The sequence below is a fragment of the Mixophyes fleayi genome, chromosome 1 (assembly GCF_038048845.1).
Source record: "Mixophyes fleayi isolate aMixFle1 chromosome 1, aMixFle1.hap1, whole genome shotgun sequence".
NCBI lineage: Eukaryota > Metazoa > Chordata > Amphibia > Anura > Limnodynastidae > Mixophyes > Mixophyes fleayi.
In genome coordinates, this window is record NC_134402.1 from 100,110,314 (window position 1) to 100,135,416 (window position 25,103).

The window sequence follows — 25,103 nt, forward strand, 5'->3', positions numbered from 1 at the left end:
AAAGTATGAAATAGAGTGGTATAGAGTTGTAGTGTGGTATAGATAGAGTGGTCCACACAATATAATAATAAAACCCTCAACTGGTCTGAATTCCACCAAACAAGTATCTGGACTGCGTAGTGTGGTGGCCCCGGTACACAATTTGGTACCGAGGCCACAATATAATTAAAAAATTGGGCATCAACTGTCACCGTTGTTTAATATCTGATACACCTAAATATGGACTGCACAGTGGAGTGGCCCCGGTAGTAAATTTGGTGCCGGGGCCACAATACCTCCTCCAACTTCCAAGTGTAGTGTTTATAAAGACAGACAGCGTCAAAGTGTTATTAGTTGACTTTCTTAACCCTAAAATTGTCCCTGTTGCAAATATTCGTGCAATGGACAGTTACTTTTTTATTGAAAGACTCAAGCTTTCAAGTGTAGTGTTTATAAAATATAAACAACAATACAGTAGTTTTAGAGCACGTCAATACCTCTTGTTTTAAATTATGACACGGCATTTTACTTTTGGTTTAATTTCTTGTATTTTTTTAAATTTGGTTTTACTTTTTGAACATGGCAAACGACTGTTGATTGGTCATATAATGCCAAAAAAAAAGGTCCAAGATGGAATTGTCCTTGGGCCCTCACACCCACCCTTATGTTGTTGAAATAGGACATGCACACTTTAACAAACCAATCATTTCAGCGACAGGGCCTACCAAACAACTTTGGCTGAAATGATTGGTTTGTTTGGGCCCCCACACCAAAAAAGCTATTCATCTCTCCCTGTACAGACTAAACAGGCTCTACTGAGGCAAGATGTCGTCCTCATCCTCAACCTCTGATTCCTCTCCCCCTACAGTGTGTACTTCCTCCTCATCACACATTATCAATTCGTCCCCGCTGGACTCCACAACCACAGGTCCCTCTGTAGTATCTGGAGGGCAGTGCTGTACTTCATTGAGGAATTGATTATTCATTTTTATAAACATCATTTTTTCAACGTTGTGAGGAAGCAACCTCCTTCGCCGCTCACTGACCAGGTTCCCCGCTGCACTAAAAACTCTTTCCGAGTACACACTGGAGGGGGGACAACTCAGGTAAAATAGAGCCAGTTTGTACAGGGGCTTCCAAACTGCCTTTTTTTCCTGCCAGTAACAATATGGACTGTCTGACATGTCTACTTGGATGGTGTCAGCAAAGTAATCATCCACAATTTTTTCTATTGTGACAGCATCCAATGCAGCGAGAGTAGACATGTCTGCAATGGTTGGCAGGTCCTTCAGTCCGGACCAGATGTTATCAGCATCCCCGCCAGTGCCTCTTTTGGGAAAACTGAGCTTTTTCCTCGCAGCCATAGATGTGGAAGAAAATGAGGGTGGAGCTGTTGGCATGTCACGGTCCTCTTCAGAGGACAATCTCCTGACCAGCAGGTCTTTGCACCGCTGTAGACTTGTGTCCGCCGGAAACAGAGACACAACATACGCTTTAAACCGAGGATCGAGCACGGTGGCCAGAATGTATTCCTCTGACTTTAAAAGAGTGACCACCCTCGGATCCTGGCAAAGCGTACGAAGGGCTACATCCACAAGAGCTACATGCTTGGTGTAATCGCAATGGCTTACCAGCTCCTCCCTCACTTTCTGCAGCTGCTTCTGCAACAGCCTGATCAGGGGAATGACCTGACTCAAGCTGGCAGTGTCGGAACTGACTTCTCGTGTGGCAAGTTCAAATGGCTGCAGAACCTTGCACAACACGGAAATCAGTCTCCACTGCGCTTGACTGAGGCGCATCCCCACTCCTTTGCCTATGTCGTAGGTGGCTGTGTAGGCCTGAATGGCCTTTTGCTGCTCCTCCATCCTCTGCAGCATATAGAGGGTGGAGTTCCAGCGCGTCACAACCTCTTGTTTGAGGTGATGGCAGGGCAGGTTCATGCTTTTTTGATGTGCCTCTAGTCTGCGGTAGGCACTGGCTGAATGCCGAAAGTGTCCAGCAATTTTGCGCGCCACCGCAAGCATCTCCTGCACACCCCTGTCACTCTTGAGGTAATGCTGCACCACCAAATTAATGGTGTGGGCAAAACATGGGACGTGCTGGAAATTGCCCATATTTAATGCCCGCACAATGTTACTGGCATTGTCTGACACCACAAATCCCCATGAGAGTCTAAGTGGGGTAAGCCACTGGGAGATAATTTCCCTCATTTTCTCTAATATGTTGTCAGCGTTGTGCCTCTTATTAAAGCCTGTAATGCACAATGTTGCCTGCCTTTGCATGAGCAGCCATTTTGTAGATGCTGCTACTGATGCAGCTGTTGCTGTTGCTGCGGAAGGGGATGCATCTACCCAGTGGGCTGTCACAGTCATATAGTCCTTCGTTTGCCCAGAACCACTTGTCCACATGTCCGTGGTTAAGTGGACAGTGGGTACAACCGCATTTTTAAGAGCACTGAGGATACTTGATCGTACTTCTCTGTACATTTTTGGTATCGCCTGCCTAGTGAAGTGGAATCTCGAGGGGATTTGGTACCGGGGACACAATACCTCCATCAACCCTCTAAATCCCACTCCACTGATGGCGGACACCGGGCGCACGTCTAACACCAACATTGCAGTTACAGCCGCAGTTATACGCTTTGCAATAGGGTGACTACTATCGTATTTTGTGGTCATGGCAAACGACTGTTGGACGGTCAATTGTTTTGTGAAAGACTTAGCGGTCTTACGACTTCCCCTCTGGGAAGATGACCGACTAACAGCAGCAACAGCAGCAGTGGCAGTAGTAGGCGTACCGCTGCAGGATTCCTCGGATGAATCCCGTATTGAGGAGGACTCAGTCTGGCTGCTGACTTGGGCTGCAGGACTGAATCTGATGGAGATTGTGGAGGAAGTTGACGAGGAGGGTGTTGCTGGTGTGTATCCAACTGGACCACGGGATTTAGGTGTCCCTGTACCGATGAGGGTCCTAGCCCCAGTTCCTGAACTAACCACTGAACTATGAAGGTTATTCAGGTGACGTATAAGGGAGGATGTTCCTAGGTGGGCAAGATCCTTACCCCTGCTTATTTGAGCTTTACATAAGCTACATATGGCCATACATTGGTTGTCTGGATTTGGATAAAAATAACTCCAGACCGAGTGAGGTGCATTTTTTGGTCTTCTGACCAGGCATGACGATGGGCTTTTTCATCCCATGGACATCAGCTGTTTCCCCCCCTGGTGCCTCATTTACAATAACCACATCACCATCCTCATCATCAAGTTCCTCCACAGCGCCAGCTACATCATCAATAGCCTCCTCCCGAGCCACCTCTTCCCGTACAGTGATGGGAAGGTCAGGCTTGACAACCACCAACACCCTTGGACTCGCCTTGGGGATTTGTGATAATTTCTCCTTAGAAGGCAGAGTTGTTTGCTGTTTTGTTACTGACAGCATAACTCTCTTCAATTTTTTGTAGGGGGGGGAGGAGGAGGAGGGCTAAGATCCGTGGGTGAAGCTGAACCACTAGTCATGAACACGGGCCAGGGCCTAAGCCGTTCCTTGCCACTCCGTGTCGTAAATGGCATATTGGCAACTTTACGTTTCTCCTCAGATGATTTAAAGTTTCTCTTTTTGCTACTTTTTCTTAACTTGGGCTTTTTGGATTTTACATGCCCGGTACTACGAGATTGGGCATCGGGCTTGGAAGACGACGTTGATGGCATTTCATCGTCTATGTCATGACTAGTGGCAGCAGCTTCAGCATTAGGAGGAAGTGGGTCTTGATCTTTCCCTACTTTATCCTCCATATATTTATTTATTTTTTTTTTTACATTTTTTTTTTTTTTTTACTTTTTTTTTATTTTTTAAAAACTTGGGAATAATGGGGAAATAACTATGCCCTTAGAAGCACAGAGCACAGGACACAGCACCACTGGACTGAACAGGACACGGCACAGGACCCAGCAGCACTACGGAACTCAGCAGGACAGAGCACAGGACACAGCACCACTGGACTGATACTGCAGAATGTGTGAACTTGGTAATATTGCAGTACCACTGGACTTTTACTGCTGAATGTGTGAACTTGGTAATATTGCAGTACCAATGGGCTTATACTGCAGGATTGGTTGTGCAAATTTTGTGGTAATTAAAAAAAATTAAAGTAGTTTTTGGTATTTTTTAAAAAAACTTTTTTTTATTTTTTTAAACACAGGGGAATATTGGGGAAATATCTATGCCCTTAGAAGCACAGAGCACAGGACACAGCACCACTGGACTGAACAGGACACAGCACAGGACCCAGCAGCACCACTGACCTCAGAAGGACAGAGCACAGCACACAGCACCACTGGACTGATACTGCAGAGCACAGCACAGCACAGCACAGCACAGCACAGCACAGAACTAAACAGCACAGAACTAAACAGCACAGAACTAAACAGCACAGAACTAAACAGCACAGAGGACCACCTAACACACCCTCCCTCTACCCTGATCAATGCCCGAGTGAAGATGGCGGCGACTAGCGGGGAATTTATAGGATCCGAGTATCGCGAGATCCGACAACGGGATTATGAGTCAGAGCCTCAGTTTCACTTTTGAATTTGGCGCCAATACCCGGATCTGTCTCGGATCCGACTCGGATCCGCAACGTTCGGGTGGGCTCGGATTTCATAAATCCGAGTGCGCTCATCCCTAATGGAAACCCATTTCATTAGGCTCCTGCAGCACAGTTTTTGTGCTTAAATTAAGGCCAGTGGAATTTTGTAACTCTTTAGCTATGGATTCAACAGAGTATTGATGATTTTTACGCACTATGCGCCTTAGCAGTCGTTGACCCCCCTCTGTGATTTTACGTTGTCTTCTGCTTCATGGCTGAGTTGCTGTTGTTCGTAAACGCTTCCACTTTCTAATAATATCACTTATAGTTGACCGTGGCATATCCAGCAGGGATGAAAAAACTGTTCTGCATTATAACATACTTGACAGCACTATCAAATCAGTAATATCAGCCTTCTGAATGCGGTTTTCCAGCTAAATATACGCAGTGTTGAAATGCTCATTTAGTTGCACACATTCTTCAAGGGACACAATTGCCTTGTCACACTACCTCAGCTGTGAGAACACTGTATGCTGCTTTTTCAAACCTGAAGTGTTTTCATAAAACAACATTTCTCATTGAATGCTGCAATTCTGTGTCTAGAAAAATGCCTCTTTCAGAAAATCTTGATGATACTAATGTTCCACAAACTGTACACTGAAGTACAATATGATTGTGTGTTACAACGTACTGGATCACCACATGTTCAGCGAAATGATTTGTGCCTCAAAATAAACAATGATGCACAAAAATTAGCTGTGCCACAAGGTAATCTTGGTACAAAATAATATATAGTTTTTTGCCACTATTGTTACTTTATTACACCTACTGTATCAAATGTTATTGGAAAAATGGAAAAGTACAAAGCTTCCACTATGAAGCATATTATTCCAAGTACATTACAGCGCATAAAATTAAACATGTGTTTTTCACTCATTTTAAACCACATTTTTAACACATTAATAATACAGTGATAGACAGTTTCAGTTCATTGAATGTAGCCTGCGTGATTTTGTGTCACCTCCGTCTGTCTGGCTGCTTGTCACCAAAGAGAGAGACAAGAGTCCGCTGAGGAATTTGATTTTGCTAAATATTTGATTGATCAAATAGATCAAACAACCATAATAGTAGTTACCTTTGTCCTGATGTTATTAAGGAGAAGAACCCATAGGAGGAGGCAATATTGGATCAATCCACTTGTAGCCTTAAGTCACAGCAAAGATCAGTTCAAGAGGCTTCATGGGGAGTCATGGGCTCAGAAATTCATGGATTGTACATGGATGGCATCGAAAGGTAAAGTCAATTTTATTTGATATTATGTTAATATAGTTTTTTTCCAACTTATTTTCTGTGTAACTTCCCTTCTTCCAATTGTATCCTTTTTCTCTGCAGTTTTGATGAATTTCTTCCTAAGGCATGGGCTAGAACAGCAAGTTATGCCCACAGTACCTGCAGAAGATCGCCTGTTGGTCACTGTGAGGTAAAATAGCCTTTCATGTTTTCATGACTTACTATGTATAATGTTACTGTTGGGCTGCTTTCTCTGGCATTTACCATTTATCTCATTACAGGTGAAGATCTTGTAGGAAGAAAATAAGTGCCACAAGAAAAGTTATTACTTTTCTTGATTTATTTTAGGTTTTTGGCTAGAAGACATAAAATTGCATCATTGCACTTTACATTTCTGATGTGAAAAGGAGCAATCAGCACCATAATTCAGAAAACCTGGAAACTCATGAAAAGGTTGAAAAATAACAGAAAACTTCTGAACGGTTCATAAAATGATGTACTTGCCCCAACTGTGTTGGAGCTATTGATGACAAACATATAAGGGTGCATATGTAGCCCTGCCGGGCAAGGTGATATTTTAATTCGATTTTTTTCTTTTGTTGTTTTATTTATGATGATATTGGATATTATGGTTTCCCGGCTGAGTCTATTTTTTTTTTCAGAATCAGATTTTGTGGAAGAGGTTTCAACGGTGCTTGCTTAATGTGCCACACTAAAGTATTGAATCAGAAGAGCCTAAAATATTTCAACACTTCAAAAACCCACTTCCAACAAATATTTATTCAATAGCTATCTAGAATTCATACATATGTTGGATGGTGCGCCAGGGATAATTAAATATCGCACAACAAAAGAAAAGAAAGATACAGTTCTCTGTATAGAGGGACTCTGGGGTTTTCTTGCCCAATAAAAAACAACAGTTTATTATATTCAAGATCAAAACTTTTTTTTATATGAAGCATTAGTCACCCATTCTCTGGTAATCACAGCAAAACTGTACAATCTGTAAACAAATGTGCAGTTTGAGATTAGTGTATAATAAACAACTTATGAATTAAAAACCAGTTGGTTTGTCATATAGTAATTTCTCATTAAATTCTCATCTTTACAGCTAATATTGGAAATAGTTGTCTCTTTTTATCTGATATATTGACAAATAAATAGATTTTTATTCAAAACGAGTAATGTGGTGTTTTATTAGATTATTTGTATTCAAACAGGGGTTTTAAACCTTCATGGACTTTCTTATTATTCATTAACCCCCCACATGTCTTTCACAATCATTTCCCTCCTTCTTTATACATTCCACAACGTTCTTTTGCAGAGAGCTTTTTACAATTGTGGGCAGCACAGTGGCCTAGTGGTTAGCACAGTACTGGGGTCATGAGTTCAATTCCCGACCATGGCCTTATTTGTGTGGAGTTTGTATGTTCTCCCTGTGTTTGCGTGGGTTTCCTCCGGGTGCTCAGGTTTCCTCCCACACTCCAAAAACATACGAGTAGGTTAATTGGCTGCTATCAAAATTGACCCTGGTCTCTCCCTGTCTGTCTCTCTCTCTCTGTCTGTCTGTCTCCCTCTCTGTCTGTCTGTGTGTGAGTGTGTGTCTATATTAGGGAATTTAGACTGTAAGCTTCAATGGGGCAGGGGCTGATTTGAATGAGTTCTCTGTACAGCGCTGTGGAATTAGTGGCGCTATATAAATAAAATGATGATGATGCTAATATGTCAGTGCATATAGACCAATTGTACTATATGTGTTCTTATGGAGATTCTCTTCCTACATTTATTAGTTATCAATTCTGTTCTCCTATGTTGCCATCTAACTTAATGTTCAAGTCATATGCTTGTTAGGTGACTTTCTCGCATATTGCTGCTATAAGTAACATCAGCTATTGCATTAGAGCAGAGCCGTAACGAGGCAGGTGCGGGCGGTGCCGTCGCCCAGGGCGCAGTGCCAAGGGGGCGCAGTGGCCGCCCGCACCTGCCTCTGTGAGGAGACTGGAAAAAAAAAAAAATAGCAGAAACAGACTGCCGGCCGCCCGGCGCATCCAAAATGGCAGCCGCACTCGGCTCCAAACCCTTCTGAACTCTGCCCTCTGCCTCAGCGTCTGATGTCACGACATTGCTAGGCATCAGAGGAGCACAGGAGTAGAGAGGAGTCAGGCAGCGACGGCTGGACAGGAGGTAAGCTTCCAAACAGGGGAAGGGGGATGTGTGTTGCTATTATGGAGGGAGGGATGGAGGGCGGGAGAGAGAGGGGGGGGGGGCGGGGGAGAGGAGGATGTAAGCTGCTATTATGGAGGGAGGGGGGCATGTAAGCTGCTATTATGGAGGGAGGGAGGGGGGCATGTAAGCTGCTATTATGAAGGGAGGGAGGGGGCATGTAAGCTGCTATTATGGAGGGAGGGAGGCATGTAAGCTGCTATTATGGAGGGAGGGGAGGGGGGGTGTATGCTGCTTCTATGGAGGGAAGGATGGAGGGAGGGAGAGAGAGGGGGGGGAGGAGGATGTAAGCTGCTATTATGGAGGGAGGGGGGCATGTAAGCTGCTATTATGGAGGGAGTGGGGCATGTAAGCTGCTATTATGGAGGGAGGGAGGGAGGGGGGCATGTAAGCTGCTATTATGGAGGGAGGGGGGCATGTGAGCTGCTATTATGGAGGGAGGGATGCATGTAAGCCTATATTATGGAGGGAGGGGAGGGGGTGTATGCTGCTATTCTGGAGAGGGGGAATGTATGCTGCTATTATGGAGGAGGGGGATGTATGCTGCTATTAGGGAGGAGGAGGATGTATGCTATTAGAGATGGGGGATGTTGTCTGCTATTATGGAAGGGGGGTGTGTGCTGCATCTTGCTATTATGGAGGGGGATGTGTGCTGCATGCTGCAATGCTTTATGAGGGAAGGGTGGGTATGTTGCCATAATGTGTGATGGAAGGGGGGGGATGTATTAATATAATGTGTGATATGAAGGTAGGGAGGTTGGGTGTCTTAGTACATGGGTGGGAGGTAAGCTATTAATTTAATGGTTAGGGTTAGGTGGGGGCTAATTATTTAATGGGTACTATATTATTTGTGGGGTGCTGATGGGTCAATTTAATTTATTGATGGGGCTTTTTAATTTAATGGTGGGGTCTATTAATTTAAGGTGAGGTATTTATCTGTATTGCAGTCACAAGAATGCTCTCTGTATTGTATGGTGGTCATAGGAATGCTTTCTGTATAGTATGGCGGTCATAGGAATGCTCTCTGTATAGTATGGCGGTCACAGGAATGCTCTTTGTATAGTATGGTGGTCATAGGAATGCTTTCTGTATAGTATGGCGGTCATAGGAATGCTCTTTGTATAGTATGGTGGTCATAGGAATGCTCTCTGTATAGTATGGTGGTCATAGGAATGCTTTCTGTATAGTATGGTGGTCATAGGAATGCTTTCTGTATAGTATGGCGGTCATAGGAATGCTCTTTGTATAGTATGGTGGTCATAGGAATGCTCTCTGTATAGTATGGTGGTCATAGGAATGCTTTCTGTATTGTATGGTGGTCATAGGAATGCTTTCTGTATAGTATGGCGGTCATAGGAATGCTCTCTGTATAGTATGGCGGTCACAGGAATGCTCTCTGTATGTATGGCAGTCATAGGAATGCTTTCTGTATAGTATGGCGGTCATAGGAATGCTTTCTGTAAAGTATGGCGGTCACAGGAATGCTCTCTGTATGTATGGCAGTCATAGGAATGCTTTCTGTATAGTATGGCGGTCATAGGAATGCTTTCTGTATAGTATGGCGGTCATAGGAATGCTTTCTGTATAGTATGGCGTTCACAGGAATGCTCTTTGTATAGAATGGCGGTCACAGGAATGCTTTCTGTATAGTATGGCGGTCACAGGAATGCTCTCTGTATAGTATGGCGGTCATAGGAATGCTCTCTGTATAGTATGGCGGTCATAGGAATGCTCTCTGTATAGTATGGCGGTCACAGGAATGCTCTCTGTATAGTATGGCGGTCATACGAATGCTTTCTGTATAGTATGGCGGTCACAGGAATGCTCTCTGTATAGTATTGAGGTCACAGGAATGCTCTCTGTATGGTATGGCGTACACTAGGAGGCGTTTTATATTGTATGTGTGTGTGCACATGTGTGTGTGTGTGTATATATACATATATGTGTGTGTGTATATATATATATATATGTGTGTATATATATATATATATATATATATATATATATATATATATATATATATATATATATATATGTATGTGTATATATATATATATATGTATGTGTATATATATATATATATATATATATATATATATATATATTTTATTCATTTAGTGTAATGGTGATAAGGGGGCACAATGTGATAAAGATGGCTCCATGGCACGGTGTGATAAAGGAGAAACTGTGATGAAGGGGCAGTGTGATACAGATGGTACCGTTACAATTATGTTTTAATTTGTTTCAGTGAGTTTTATTTCAATACCCAATTCATTTTTTATACAGCTAGCATGTGATAGTTGCATTTAATACTTTGATTCTATGGAGGCTTATTACATAAAGATGCTTACAATGCCAGACCGTGAAGAATAGGGAGGGAGGAGGTTTCAGTGCGGTCTAGAACTTGTAAAGAGCTAGCCACGCCCCCACATTAGGTTGACCACGCTCACTCGATGATTGACACTCCCACTTAGAGGGGGGCTCCGGTGCCCTGTTTCGCTCAGGGCACTAAAATGTCTAGTTACGCCACTGGCATAGAGAGTATAGGTTAGCCACCTTAATTAGCTTCTCTATACTATCAACAAAGTGTCTCCAAATTTAAACCTGCAGGCATCGTTTCAAGTTATATTGTTCCCTATATTTATTATCCCCCACATTTGGGTTGCTACATTGTGAACAAAGGGTAACCAATTTCTTGTTGTGACGATGGCCGTCCGTATATCTATTAGTTAAGGATTCAGCTTCCATGTATTTACTACTAGTTTCATATTTCATTCACATTGATCTTAAAACATTTTTTGACTCTCAATCTAATGCCGTGAAAATGACAGCTAATTGTTGTGCTGACGACGGTTACTCTTATTCGCTACCTTGTATCCCCTCAAAGGATTCCCTTTCCCCGCAAAGGATAATTATATTTCTATTAATTACACCACATTGCTCGTTGCTGTGTTTATCGTATAGGAATTAATCACATTCAAACATATTATTTAGCCACCTAGATTGGGAGCCACACCAACTCAGTGTGCACTCCCCATCTCCTGATGTACATTTCACTGCAGTGAGTTTTATCAAAGTTCCTGTAACAGCAGGTAGTATGTTCTAAGTGTGGGGTAATGGGAGATTCAGCACACTGTAAGATTACACGGGTACTCTACATGTGGGTGTAGAGGTAGTGAAAATTGGCAGAGTAGTTACAGGAGCTGAAGATAGGGTTAGGTGGCGTAGTCCCCATGCAGGGGCAATGTAAGACATAACAAATCTCAAACGGACTGTCCCACAGCGTGCTCTGAGTGGGGCAGTACAGTGTTAGGCAGGTTACTCATACTTGCAGCCGACACTGACCAACTCTGGAAAGTATAAAGAGTTCTCTGAACATGAATCAAGATCTGAAATGTTCTCCACTGACTCTCCTCACCATATGGTAACGTGAAAGGAGCAACAGCAATATGAGTGCCAGGAACCTGAAATAATGGCAAAAAGGTCAAGCAGCAGGTAGCGGTAATGCTCCTTGGCTCTTCCTGGATTTTTGGGGTGTATCTTGGACCTCTACGTCCCCTGATTTTGGAGTCGTGCTTTCTCTTTTCCTCTGAGCTGGTGTCTTGCTCCTTGTGCAGAACCTGGATTCCCGCTGCCTATCCTTCAGCTTGTACAGGATCTCTGGCAGGTTATACTTTGGCTATGGCAGACTCCCTTATTGCGATTGGCACTTGCCTCTAATAGTCTTGCAGCCTTGACTCATAGATTAATCTACTTTTTCACCAAAGTGTATCTCTGTCTATGATTATGGCTGCTCTGTGAGACTGGTGTCTGCAGGGTATAGTGTCACTCTTATCCATATTTACCAACTTTTGGTTGGTGTGCTCAGGGAGATCCCGGGGGCAGGTGGGCATGTGGGGGCGGGGCTCGCCAAATTGCGTCTTTGGCCCCGCCCCTAAACAGGCAACACAATTTTACCCTATTCCAACAGATGACAAGGCCACGATGACGCGATAATCGAGTCACTAAGCCCCGTCGCCACCATGTTAACTAACAAGGGATGCTGCTTGCGGGAAGTTGCCCTGCTCTCCCGGGAGTCCGGGAAGACTCCCAGAAATTTGGGAGTCTCCTGGACATTCCGGTAGAGTAGGCAACTATGCTCTTATCTCTCACTGTTTCTCCAAGTGGATAGTCTCTCTCAGAGCCGTAACTAGGGTGGTGCGGGCGGTGCCGTCGCCCCGAGCGCAAGCCCAAGAGGGCGCAGCAGCCGCCCGCTACCTTCCCCTACCCGCCGGCATAGTAAAAAAAAAAAAAAAAAAGTCAATAAAGTTAATACAAAAGGGGAAGGGGGAAAAAAAAAAAAAAGTCACCTGATCTCCCGGCGGTTCCCAGCAGTCTCCTCGCTTCCACTGAATGTGACGTCATCACGCCCGACGTCACATTCAGCGAGGAGCACTGCTGGGGCAGAGGCAACAGGACACAGGACACAGAACACAGGACACAGGACAGAGGACAGAGGACACAGGAAAGGTAAGTAAAATTGTATTTATATTATGTGTGTGTGGGCAGGCTATGTATTTTTACTCAGCTTAGGAGGTCACTCAATATTCAAAACCCAGTATTTTTTTGCAAAATGCCTTTTACAACAATCCAGTAATTGTTTTACTAAACAATTGATCTGTAAGCGATCTGGAATGTACCCAAAGTGCTTATTTATTAACTTATCCAGCAAGTTAGTAGGTCAAATGTATTTTAGAAAAAAAACTAAATTAAAAAAAAAATTTGTGTTCTGCAAAAATAAATATCCTTTTTGCTTGTGGGCACTTGTGAGTGCTAAAGGAGGCACACATTTATTTTCTTTACTACCCCCTGACCTATAAGATCTGTTCTGTTACTTGACCTAATATTCCCATCTTGCCTCTTTTTAGTGTACTATATTAAAATAACAATGGATGTCATAGGGCTTCTCCTTTCTATATAAAAAAAAGCTAGGTTAATGGAATCCCACCACTGTGTGTGTGTGTGTATATGTGTATATGTGTATGTGTGTATATATGTATATATATATATATATATATATATATATATATATATATATATATATATATATTATTCTTTCAGTAAAGTGCTAGCCACACCCACACATTAGGTTGGCCACACCCACGTGTCAAATGCCACTCCCACTTAGATGGGGGGGCGCCGGTGCCCTGTCTCGCCCAGGGCACTAAAATGTCTAGTTACGGCACTGGTCTCTCTACTATGCCGACTGGTGGCAGAACTCTCACATTCACAGTACTTTCACAGACTGTGGCTCCAGAACTCCCAAATATGCAGCATACTCATTTGCTGTATGCTGTGTGTTTCTCTCCCTTTTGCAGGCTCAGCAGTCATACAGACACAAGTTCCTGGTTGCTAGTCGCTCCTCTGAGTGTAGCTCAAGAGCTGACTATCACTTCACCTGCCTCCTCTGCCACTCTCCTGCATATCTCCTTCTCTTCCTAAGATTCTGAAGCTAAAGCACCAATCTCTGATGGGCTCTGATGCCATTTCCTGGCTCGGGAAAGCTGGGTATTATAGTTTTTAATACTGTGACTGTATTAACCTGCCCCTACTGCTGGGAAATCCATCCACTATACCAATCAACTCTGTGGACCCAACCCTACCCCTCTGGTAAGGTTTTAAAAAAATATTAGCTTAGCAGTAAACAATTAAATGAACAGATCATAAATTATATAGATAGTACAATGTATAGCACAAATGGAATCTGATAAACAAGTATAAAGTGCATAGCCCAGTGGTTCCCAAACTTTTTCAGTTCGCGGCACCCTTAGAGTCTCCAAATTTTTTCAAGGCACCCCTCCAAAATAATTACTGAGCAGTCCTGTTTTAGAAGTAGTTGGGTCAAAAAATTGTAATAAGTATTTAGGTCACGACAGAAATACTTATTTAGTTGTATGCAAAAATGCCCCTCTGCATCCAGGCACACTCCCCCTCTGCATCCAGGCACACTGCCCCCTCTGCATCCAGGCACACTGCCCCCTCTGCATCCAGGCACACTGCCCTCTCTCACATTGCCCCCTCTGCCCTCTCTCACGCTGTCCCCCTCCTATGCCCTCTCTCACGCTGTCCCCCTCCTCTGCCCTCTGTCCCCCTCCTCTGCCCTCTGTCCTCCTCCTCTGCCCTCTGTTCCCCTCCTCTGCCCTCTGTCCCCCTCCTCTGCCATCATTCAGTCCCCCTCCTCTGCCGTCATTCTGTCCCCCTCCTCTGCCGTCATTCTGTCCCCCTCCTCTGCCATCATTCTGTCCCCCTCCTCTGCCATCATTCTGTCCCCTTCCTCTGCCATCATTCTGTCCCCCTCGTCTGCCATCATTCTGTTCCCCCTCCTCTGCCATCATTCTGTCCCCCTCCTTTGCAATCATTCTGTCCCCCTCCTCCTCTGCCATCATTCTGTCCCCTTCCTCTGCCATCATTCTGTCCCCCTCGTCTGCCATCATTCTGTTCCCCCTCCTCTGCCATCATTCTGTCCCCCTCCTTTGCAATCATTCTGTCCCCCTCCTCCTCTGCCATCATTCTGTCCCCCTCCTCTGCCATCTGTCCCCCTCCTCTGCCATCATTCTGTCCCCCTCCTCCTCTGCCATCATTCTGTCCCCCTCCTCTTCTGCCATCATTCTGTCCCCCTCCTCTTCTGCCATCATTCTGTCCCCCTCCTCTGCTGTCTGTCCCCCTCCTCCTCTGCCATCATTCTGTCGCCCTCCTCCTCTGCCATCATTCTGTCCCCCTCCTTTGCCATCATTCTGTCCCCCTCCTCCTTTGCCATCATTCTGTCCCCCTCCTCCTCTGCCATCATTCTGTCCTTCTCCTCTGCTACGATCCCTCTCACACTCTTCCCCGGGCCAGGCGCCAGCCACAGAAAAAAGAAAGAAAACAGGAACTTACCAATCCGCCGGGCGCGGGACACAGCAGCCTCCTCTCTTCTGCAGCTGTCACTGACGTCAATATTCAGTGACAGCTGCGGGAGAGAGGAGGCTGCTGGGTCCCGTCGCCCGGCGGATTGGTAAGTTCCTGTTTTCTTTCTTCTTTATAGGTCTGGTCCGCGGCACCCCAGTGACAGCGCCGCGGCACCCCTGGGAGCCGCGGCGCACAGTTTGGGAACCGCCGGCATAGCCGAACTGTAGTTCAGTAGTTATCAGTGGTAATGAACACTGCCGAAACTGTATTTTATTACAGCAAAGATAAAATTGCATGATTTGATTAGATAAAAAAGTACTTATTTCAGTATATAGGTAAATATTTAGCTTACTGATAAAAATGCCCTGGGCCCCTGATTTCTGATGGTGGCCGTACTTCCAGTTTTATATCACTTCCAGTTACATGGAGCCATGTGAATTTTGTCAATGAGGGATGGACAAGACGTCATCTCAGGAAGAGGATGGAGGATTGTTTGAAGTTTATATGTTCTCCCCGTTTGTTTGCGTGGCTTTCCTCTGGGTGCTCTGGTTTCCTCCCTCACTCCAAAAACATACTTGTAGGTTAATTGGCTGCTATCAAATTGACCTTAGTCTCTCTGTGTGTATGTTAGGGAATTTAGACTGTAAGCTCCAATGCGGTAGGGACTGATGTGAGTGCGATCTCTGTAAGGCGTTGCGGAATTAGTGGCGCTATAGAAATACCTGATGCTGCTGTTGATGAATAAGCCTCCAAACACTACTGATCTTTGCTTTTTTCTGGTATAATCTTGTGCGTTCAAGGGACAGTTAGAATTTTGAAGACATTCTGTCCAACAACCTTGAATCACGGAGAGTTCAAAGAGTATGTGGGACTGCCCGTAACCAAATTGCCGCCTATTTTATGACTCCTGAGGAGAAATTAATCTGGCAGTATCAGAAAATGTAAATGTAATAAAGTGACGTGTTTGGTTCGGTAGACAGGTAATATAAGTTAGAATGAATTGATAGATAGTGAGATAAGGATGTGCAGAGCCAGATTACAAAAAAAACAGTGCAGGTGAACCAACTGGGGGAAAGACATACACTTCACAATGTTATCTAACAAGTACTAGCAATGGACCTGTGTATTCTATTCTTCATCAAATAAATATCAACTTGCATTATTAGGTATGTAAAAGTGAATGTATATATATATATACTTATTAAAAATAAACAACAACATTTTAGCAGGAATCAAAAACCTCCTATAAACACTTCTTAAACAAAGGCATTGGTAGTTGAGTAGTTATCGGTAGTAGTGAATGTTGTATGACAGAATTATATATTGTGGGATGGGTGAAAGTGCTGTATGTCATTGTAATGAAATGTACGAATGTATCAGGGGTGCACTTAGGGAGGATTTGTCCCAGTTGTGGGGCCAGTTGTGCAGTATGTCCCCCAAACAACACAGGGCAGCATGAAGGGTGAGCTGCACATGGTAAACACCGGTATAAGCTGCATTAAAAGAATTTAACGTACTGGAAGCAGACTAGTGCTTGTTAAGTGGCAGTCATGCCTACTTCATGGCATAGCCAAGACCTCTAGAAATCCTGCATTTGTCCCTATATATGGCATGCATAACGGACATTCTCATTGGCCATTTTTGTGCTTTGGAACTTTTTTCATGTAAGGGGTAAGAGTTATTTAAAGACTCCCAAAAAGGCTGTGTTGCTCTGTGCACCTGTTTGTGTTGAAATAAAGTAGTTTGAATAAGCAGCAGTGACGGAACTACCATTGGTGCAGCAGGTGTGGTACACCGGGGCCCATGAAGATAATGGGGCCCGCTGTATGGGGCCCCAGCTTCCTACTCCCTGCACCGGGGTCCACAGCTCGCTAGTTCTGCCTCTGATGAGCACATATAACCAACTGTAGCCGTCTGTACAGCACGTTGTCCCAAATTATTTATTGATAGTTTTACATTGGTGGTGGACAGATAGCAAGGAGGCAGCAGATTTGGGAGCACCACTTACTCTTACAGTAAGGGATTGAGGATACACACTCTGATATAGCAGAAAGGCTAATATAAACCAACCAGTTTTATTAAAAGTATAGATAATTTACACACTTACATTGAATGTTAATATTAGTCTTGTAAAGGGAAGTTATGATGTGACATGAATTAACAGTATTATATTCACCAACTTATTTGTAATGTGGAAATTATATGCTTTCATAAATAGCCTGTTTTATAAAAAAGGCACATAATAAACTAGCATTTATTATTTCTGCAGTCTTTAAGCATTTCATTATTCTGCAATCTACAACTACTTACCAACAAAAGTACTAAAATATTCCCAGGTAAAAAAAAGTTGCAAAAATGCAATATTTCTAAAAAGCAAGAGATGAGCGAAGTTGCTGTCACATTTTGCCCAAATTGAGTTGTACGTCTGAGCAATCCGAGAGCGATGTTCGGATGATGCAATCTTTGACTTCTTGCTTTTTCTTAGCCATTTCTCACTCTATTTGGAAACTCCTATTTGGAAGATTTATAGTCTACAAATAGAGCTGGGACAACGGATGTCAACTCATTCTGCTGTGTGGTGTGGTTGGGGAAGGGCTTGGAACACTTAAGGCCAAATTCCACTGGGAAAATGTGCAAAATTTTGCAGCAACATGTGGAACCAGGCGAATATTTCATGGAACAGTTTAGAAAATGTTGTCATCTGTAGTAGAAAACAAACCAGCAAACCATATGATATGATATTCTTTTTAAGCTTTCTTATTACAACACAGCTGTGGGATTCGACTTTTTACTACATTTTAATAAAAAGATTTAGATCTAATGTTATTTTACATATTTGGAATCCAATTCAACTACATCTGTATTCCAGAGTAAGCATATGTGGTGTTTTTATTATTTTTAATTCTATGAACCATGCTTAATTTGCTGTAGAAAAAGTTGTGTCATAAAACAGATCAGTGGAATTAATGTAAGAGTGGGTGGTACTATTAATGAGAGCTCTGTTGCTTGTAATACTGTGGTTCAAGTTTCTTTCCTGTGGTTGAACTATAAAGCTCTTATTGTACTTAAACCTACCGGCACATATACAATGAACACCATATGGGTAGAGTCATGCTGCTTTCAAGTCACTCTACAGGTCAAGTGTAAAGAATAATGACTTAAGGAAAGAATTATTGTCCCTCATACCATTCTAATTTCTGTAGAACAAGCTAAACCTTTGGAATTATTGTACCATTTAAAGCTACAGATAAAGGTCACATCATGGAAATATACATTGAAGACAACTCATTACCAAAGAAGAGTGAACCTTGAATCATTCAATTTACAAAATCATGAGGCCTAGAAATGCAATTACCAGGTCCTGTACTAGTTTGAACTAATTTTTAAAGCCTGAAATGTCAGAGCAGTGACCTTAGAAAAAAATGTAGTAACCAAATTGAATGGCCCTGAGCAGGTTGGCATCGTACAATAGGTACGTTATGGGTGTCTGTATGAAGGTAGGGGTGTAGAATGACTGTTGTAGGAGTTTTGTTTTATGTGCGAAGTGTCTGCTAATAACACCCAGAAACTGGAAAAACTGATTTAATTCTTTTTATTTTTTTACTCTTTAAAAAACTATGAATTAGATGGTGTCACAGTGACAGCAGGATATTGGTTAGTGTCCTTTGCTGCCGTCAGTCAGTCCATCTATTTTCCTTTCCTCTCCACTATGAGACTGATTTGTTTGGTGGACAAGCTAATGCGAGCTACAGAGCAAGTCCAGGCCACTGACACGCTGAACAATATTCTGCACACAAATGTTTCTCCAAACATTTGACTATATCTTTCTATAAACCTCGAAATTAAGTTTGGTATAGACACTGACACACTGGATTATTTGAGCCTATTTAAACACTTCTGGAGTTGGACACAAGCATTTTTTTTGCATAACATACACATTTTCATACTGTTTATGCACACCAAAATTACTCATTAGCACGTCCGTATTGATAATAAGTTTGGGTATCCCTGACTTGTGAAAGGGCCTACAAGTGTAGGCATAGGTACAGTAAGGGTGTGTTGACGTAATTGTGATTTAATTAGAGGTGGATGTATCCGCAAGTATGCCTGTGAGTAGGCATATCTCTTGTGGGTGCTCAATGTCTGGAGCAAAGATTTGGCTGATCGTTATGATCTTCAACTCTGATGCTGCAGTAACGAGTAGGAACAACAGCGTGGGGTCCCCCAACGATATGTCAGTTTTGGTCGGTCACACTATAACAGGTAAATCCACAGCATGGGGTCCCGCTGTTCAGCATGAGTCTGTATTTTGCAGGGGAATAGGGCCCATTATAAAACCCCTGGCCGTCGGTGTTGGGTTAACCTTGTTCTGACTTTATTAGACTCCTAATTCCAAATGGATTCTTTTCTTTCTTTGTCTTACCCAAAGGTTAAAGAAAAAACATACTGTTAGATTATAATAAACTGCTCCTTGTGGAGTCCCAACGGGAATGATAGGCCAGGGGTCTGTCAGCAAATAGCTAATCCAGAGCGTGAAAAAGCCACTTTGATTGGTTATTGGTGTCGATACCCAATGCAGGGTCTAAATTAGCTTCACGAGGTTCATTGATACATTTTATCAATGAACCTCATACTGTGACCAGCCAAGCCTGCCATCGCCCGCTGGTTGCGCTTTGCTGGTTCACGCTGTCTGTTCCCCTGTATTACGTATTGTCATAGCTCAGGCTATGAGCGCTACTGTTCAGTTTGAGGAGGGGGTGGTGCAGGTTTTATTTATTTATTTAATTTAGTTATTTTCATTTTTAGTTATACATTAAAACACCAGACTCTAACATGTGGCCTTTTAAAGCATATCTTGATGTGCTGTAGACGTATCTTCTTGAGAACACAGCGGTACTCGTTGTATCAATACAATGCTTCCACTTCCCAATAGTATAAACTATTATAATGTCATGTGTTCGTTTTGCTTTCATCAGGCCTTACTTGTTTGCAGCGCATTCACTTTAGAAAATAAAATAAGTATTTAAGTGGTTTATATAATTCATTTTTAATTGAAATATTTCAATTTAAAACATTATCTCACACAGGAATACCAGATGCTGAATATCTACATTAACAGAATACCCCAAGAAATTTAATTAACTAAAGATGAGTGAAATTGTCACAACTGTTCCGTGAAATCTTTGCATGTTTCTCTTAGGTCTCATTTTTGTTTCCGCCTGGACTTGTCTCTTATTGGTTTCATTCATAATGTGAAATGCGGAGCACACTTTGAAAGACTCAGTCACACAGACTGTTGCTGTGGGAAGTCAGGGAATTTATAGAGAGAGAAAGAGACATATACACGGAATAAGATAGAGCAAAAGAGTCAAAACGAGAGAGAAAAACGAGTAAGGAAGTAAAGAAAAAGGAGAGAAAACGAAAGAGATAACTTCTTATGCCAAATGTCAAAATGACCAGCCCTAGCAGGGGATTTAGACTGAGAGGGGACTTTAGCATCTGTAGGATGTTGATGGCAGACATGCACAATAAATAGCTTCTACAATAATACCACCAGTTGTTTTAATTGATGGTTTTAGTGGCACAACAACCTCTAGATTTCCAGTTGTAAAAATGTAAACCTGATAGACTAATATACTGTGCCTGATGTAGTCATGCCATTTAGTATATTAGTCCTTGCTTTTGATTGGTCGTGGGTGCATAGATCAGGAAGTCTCTTTAGAATGAGGCTTTGTTTCCCAGGTATGAGACTGTTTCTAGTGCTTTTGTGCCTAGTGACACATTGGTCAGTTAATTAACAATAGGTGTTATTGATGCTGATCCCGACACTGTCTCTGGTGTTATAAAGGAAAATAAAATACTGGTCTCCCTGTCATTGTCTCTGTAGCATGGATGGTCTGTCTATATCTCAGGGTGGTCTGGCTGATCTTGTTCCTCAGCTTGAGCATGCAGCATGGAGTAGGTGGCGATCCAGGGCCCCACCTCCGTTGTGTGGGGTTCGTGTAGCTAAATCTGCATCTCTACTGCAACACCTTGGAGGAGGGTGAGCTCCATATCTTCCAAGCATCACACTAGATGTAGGTGCCAGTCTCCCTGTGGTGAACCTGGGTCTTCATCTTGCATTGATGCTATTCCTCCCCCACAGGCACCATCACCACCATGGAGAACACAGTGTCAGAGAAAGTTAGGAAGCAACAGTACAAGACCGAGGGGGGCCATAATACTTGACTTGGATGGAGAAATACATGATGCCATGTATGCACTGGCATTTGAAGTGGAGCAGGATCTGCACATGCTCTACTCCGTTTTGTACCAGTATTAGTGTGTGGACCACCAGTTTGAGTCGCAGGTAGTCACAAAATGGCCTTTACAAGCATCTGAGTTCCTTTTGCCTGCACTTCCGCTTCCTGAATCATTAGGTTTATAATCTGATTGAAATTCACTTTGGCTGACATTAGATTCTGTCTTAGTGGTTTGTCTACATTAGCAACACCAGTATAAAACTGTCTTGCTTTTGGACCAAATGCTGTTGTTGTTGGTGCTTCTCAGGTAGTGTCAACAGGAACACTACCTGTAGGCATTATATAATTCACTTTTTTAGATGCTGCTGGTGCTAATTGAGGAGGTAGGGTGCTCCTCAATCTATAATACTGATATGTAAGTGAGCTTTAGCTATGGAACTTGTGTGGCTCATTTTAGCATCACTATATCCCTCATCATTTCCCTCATCATAGCTAGACTTATTTCTGCTATGATTGCTCAAAGTACTAGTACAATTGCTGTTTCCCTTTGCTTGCATTCAAGTCAGTTTGTTACAAGCCATGTTTTTGACCTGTGTTTTTAACACACTCTTTTTCTGTTTTGCCATATTTAATAATTATTATCGTGGAAATTTAGAACTGACGGTATATATATGTTTAGAAGTAGGGGCATGAAAAATGTAATTGGAAAATAAGTCAATGGAATTTTATAGTTTTACAATAAAGGCAGAAGGAGATGTGGCGGTATGGCATACCACCGTATACACCCCTACTACGACCACTGATTATTATTATTAATTGAACAAACAAAAGGATGTATAAGAAAAGGCTGCTGAAACAATCTAAAATAACTGTCCACTTTTTCTCATTCAATAGTTCCAAAACAGTGATAATTATAAAATGTTGCAGAACAAGTACAAAAGCTTTCTCACAGTGATCACTAGGCGTGTTAGCAACTAGTGGGCAAAAATGATAACATAGTAATCCTGGTACACAAAATCCAGATCAGTTTTCATACATTTTGATTAAGCTATGCTGTCATCAAATGGAAGTAGTGTCACAAACTGGTAGTACTAAAATACAGTACGATATGTATAGTCTGAGAGATGATGATTCACAAGTGTGACTGACTGACACCTCTTTACAAATTTGTGAAAAACATTTACTAAATGCAACTGGACAGAATAATTCTTAAATTGATCAATAGGCATGTTAGCCATTAGCCAATGGACACAAAAATAAATGACCAGTAGCAATATTGATTTTAGTACAGCAAATTAACATCAATTTTATGAATTTCAGCTGTGTTTATCAGAGCCCCATGTCAGCATAAAAGTACCATGCCACCATAACAGACTAATGATGCTACCATATATAGTCCAATGCTACTTAACATCATGGTACCTTACCAGATCCCTTATATCAGTATATATATTCCGATGCCAATATAACAATCACATACCCTCATATTATCCCTATATTATTCCAAAGTCATCATCATCATCATCATCATCATCATCATCATTTATTTATATAGTGCCACCAAATTCCGTAGCGCTTGATGTCATTTGTTGGGGCAATGGGTGTTGGCCGGTCTGTTACACAGCAAACACCATAGAGCATTAAAGATCTTCCAGAATATATATGAAAAGTATGTTGTAACATACAACTATGTTTTGGAACCATTAAATATATTTCTTAATTGCATACATAGTAAACCAAACAAGAGGGAAAAAAATAAAATGTGAAGTTTGTTTTAATGCATTTCTAGTTTTTCTACTTTACCAATTTAAACCTGAATTGTACTCCTTAACTACAGTAGATTTCTTCCTAGCGCTGCTGGCAGAAAACTTCCAAACCTTTAATCACTAAATAATACCTTACATCCCAAGGAGATCCGTGTTACCTCACACTCCCCTTTAAATCTTTTGCCGTTTTAGCAATTGGGTGGGAAGAACACACTTTAACTGCTTGTTGCTTAATCTTTCTTTGACAGTTTTATGCTGTTTGCAATACTTGTTTCAACCCCACAGATGCTTAAGATCCCCTAAGAAGTAATGTGTTTAAAGGATAAGGATTATAATAACAGGAACGAAGATAGAGGGATAACAAGAGCTTATAATTGCCATATGGGCAAAAGCTTCATGTACATGTGGTTCTATAATAAATTTGCATTGCCTATTGTCCTGCCAAAATACAAGCAAAGGACTGTGGATATAGACTCCTGTATTTGTTTTGCATGTGACAAACACTTGTATCTACATAACTGTTTATGTTCTATGTTGTGTGTTTCCACATGGTGTGTTTTTTTTAAGATATTAAAAGAATGGAGCAAATGCTTTATTGCAGGATTTGTCGAAGGACAACTAAACCATCTAAAAATGAATTTTCATGTATGAAGCACAAATATTAAATACACTGTTTTGTCTTTCCCTAAGTTTCTTCTGCAGCTTTGTTTAAAAAATAAATATAATATCATGGAGTATTTAATTCTCCTTGCATTTACAGACAACAAAAGCACACTCTACAGCTCTCTGTGACCAGAAGTCTGCTGATATAGGACAAAAAGCTAAAGTTATAAAGCATATCGGTTATTTCCTGTTTAAAATCTAATCTAAACAGAGCATTTATGTCAACTAGTCCAATGCCAACGTAACACACCATAATACAAAATAGTGAATGGAATGGCCTAAAGTGTCCCAATTATCATTCTGTCAATGTTGGGATATATGAACAGCACAGTGGCTAAGACTTCTGTCTCACAGCGCTGACGTCATGAGTTAAATTCCCAACCATGGCCTTATCTGTGTGGAGTTTGTATGTTCTCCCCGTGTTTGCGTGGGTTTCCTCCGGGTGCTTCGGTTTCCTTCCACACTCCAAAAACATATTAGTAGGTTAATTGGCTGCTATCAAAATTGACCCTAGTCTGTCTCTGTCTGTATGTATGTGTATGTTCGGGAATTTAGACTGTAAGCTCCAATGGGACAGGGACTAATGTGAATGAGATCTCTGTACAGCGCTGCGGCGCTATATAAATAGATGATGATGATGATATGAAACAATAGAATATTGTACTATAACATGAAAGAGATAAGAATAAGGAACGAGCGCGACAAATTATAATAAGGGCTCTTACACCAATTAGTTTACTATATACATGTATGGACATGACAGCTGGAAAAAAAACATGTCACTTAACCCTCAACACTAGTTGCTTTTGAGCCATTTACTTACTGTGTGTGTCATGCAGACCATTTAACTGACTACATGTATCATCACTTCTGTAAAGCAGTGTGTTGTTTTCATTAAAGTAAGGCTTTACTTGTCAGTTGTCTGTGAAAAAAATTAAATAAAAATCCTGCACACAAAACCATGTCCAAAGTGCTTTTATTCTTTCACACAAGCAAAGAGCTCATATTTTGCGAACGGACAGATTGGATTTTGCTGCCATTCTGTTTGCAATCTGAATTCCCATACTTAAAATAAATTCTTGTAATTGAAACGCAACCTAAAAATTAAAACGTATTGCCAAACCGCTATGATTTTATGGAGTTATTTTACATACGTGCCATTATTATTTGGAAGATAGGAAAATGTGTACAGCTTTAGAGGACTCCCAGAATGTCAACTGCTGTCAAACCTTTAGCAGCAAAATAAAAAGTGGAACATATGTAGATTCATATCTCACTTTCTCATTGTCATCACTTGTGTTGTCTATTGAAATGCACTTGTTCCAAAGCATTGACAATTCTTCACATCATCAGTAGCTGCATTGTCTTGCTTCCTAGTCTTAGGAATATCCGCTACCATCTCTTTGGCATAATATTTGGCTCAGT

General features: G+C 42.0%; 1 protein-coding gene across 1 annotated transcript in view; it reads left to right on the forward strand.

Moving 5' to 3' along the window:
• Positions 1-25,103, forward strand: part of DCHS2 (dachsous cadherin-related 2) — a 321,644-nt gene that overhangs the window by 124,303 nt on the left and 172,238 nt on the right. The gene's annotated exons all lie outside the window — the stretch shown is intronic.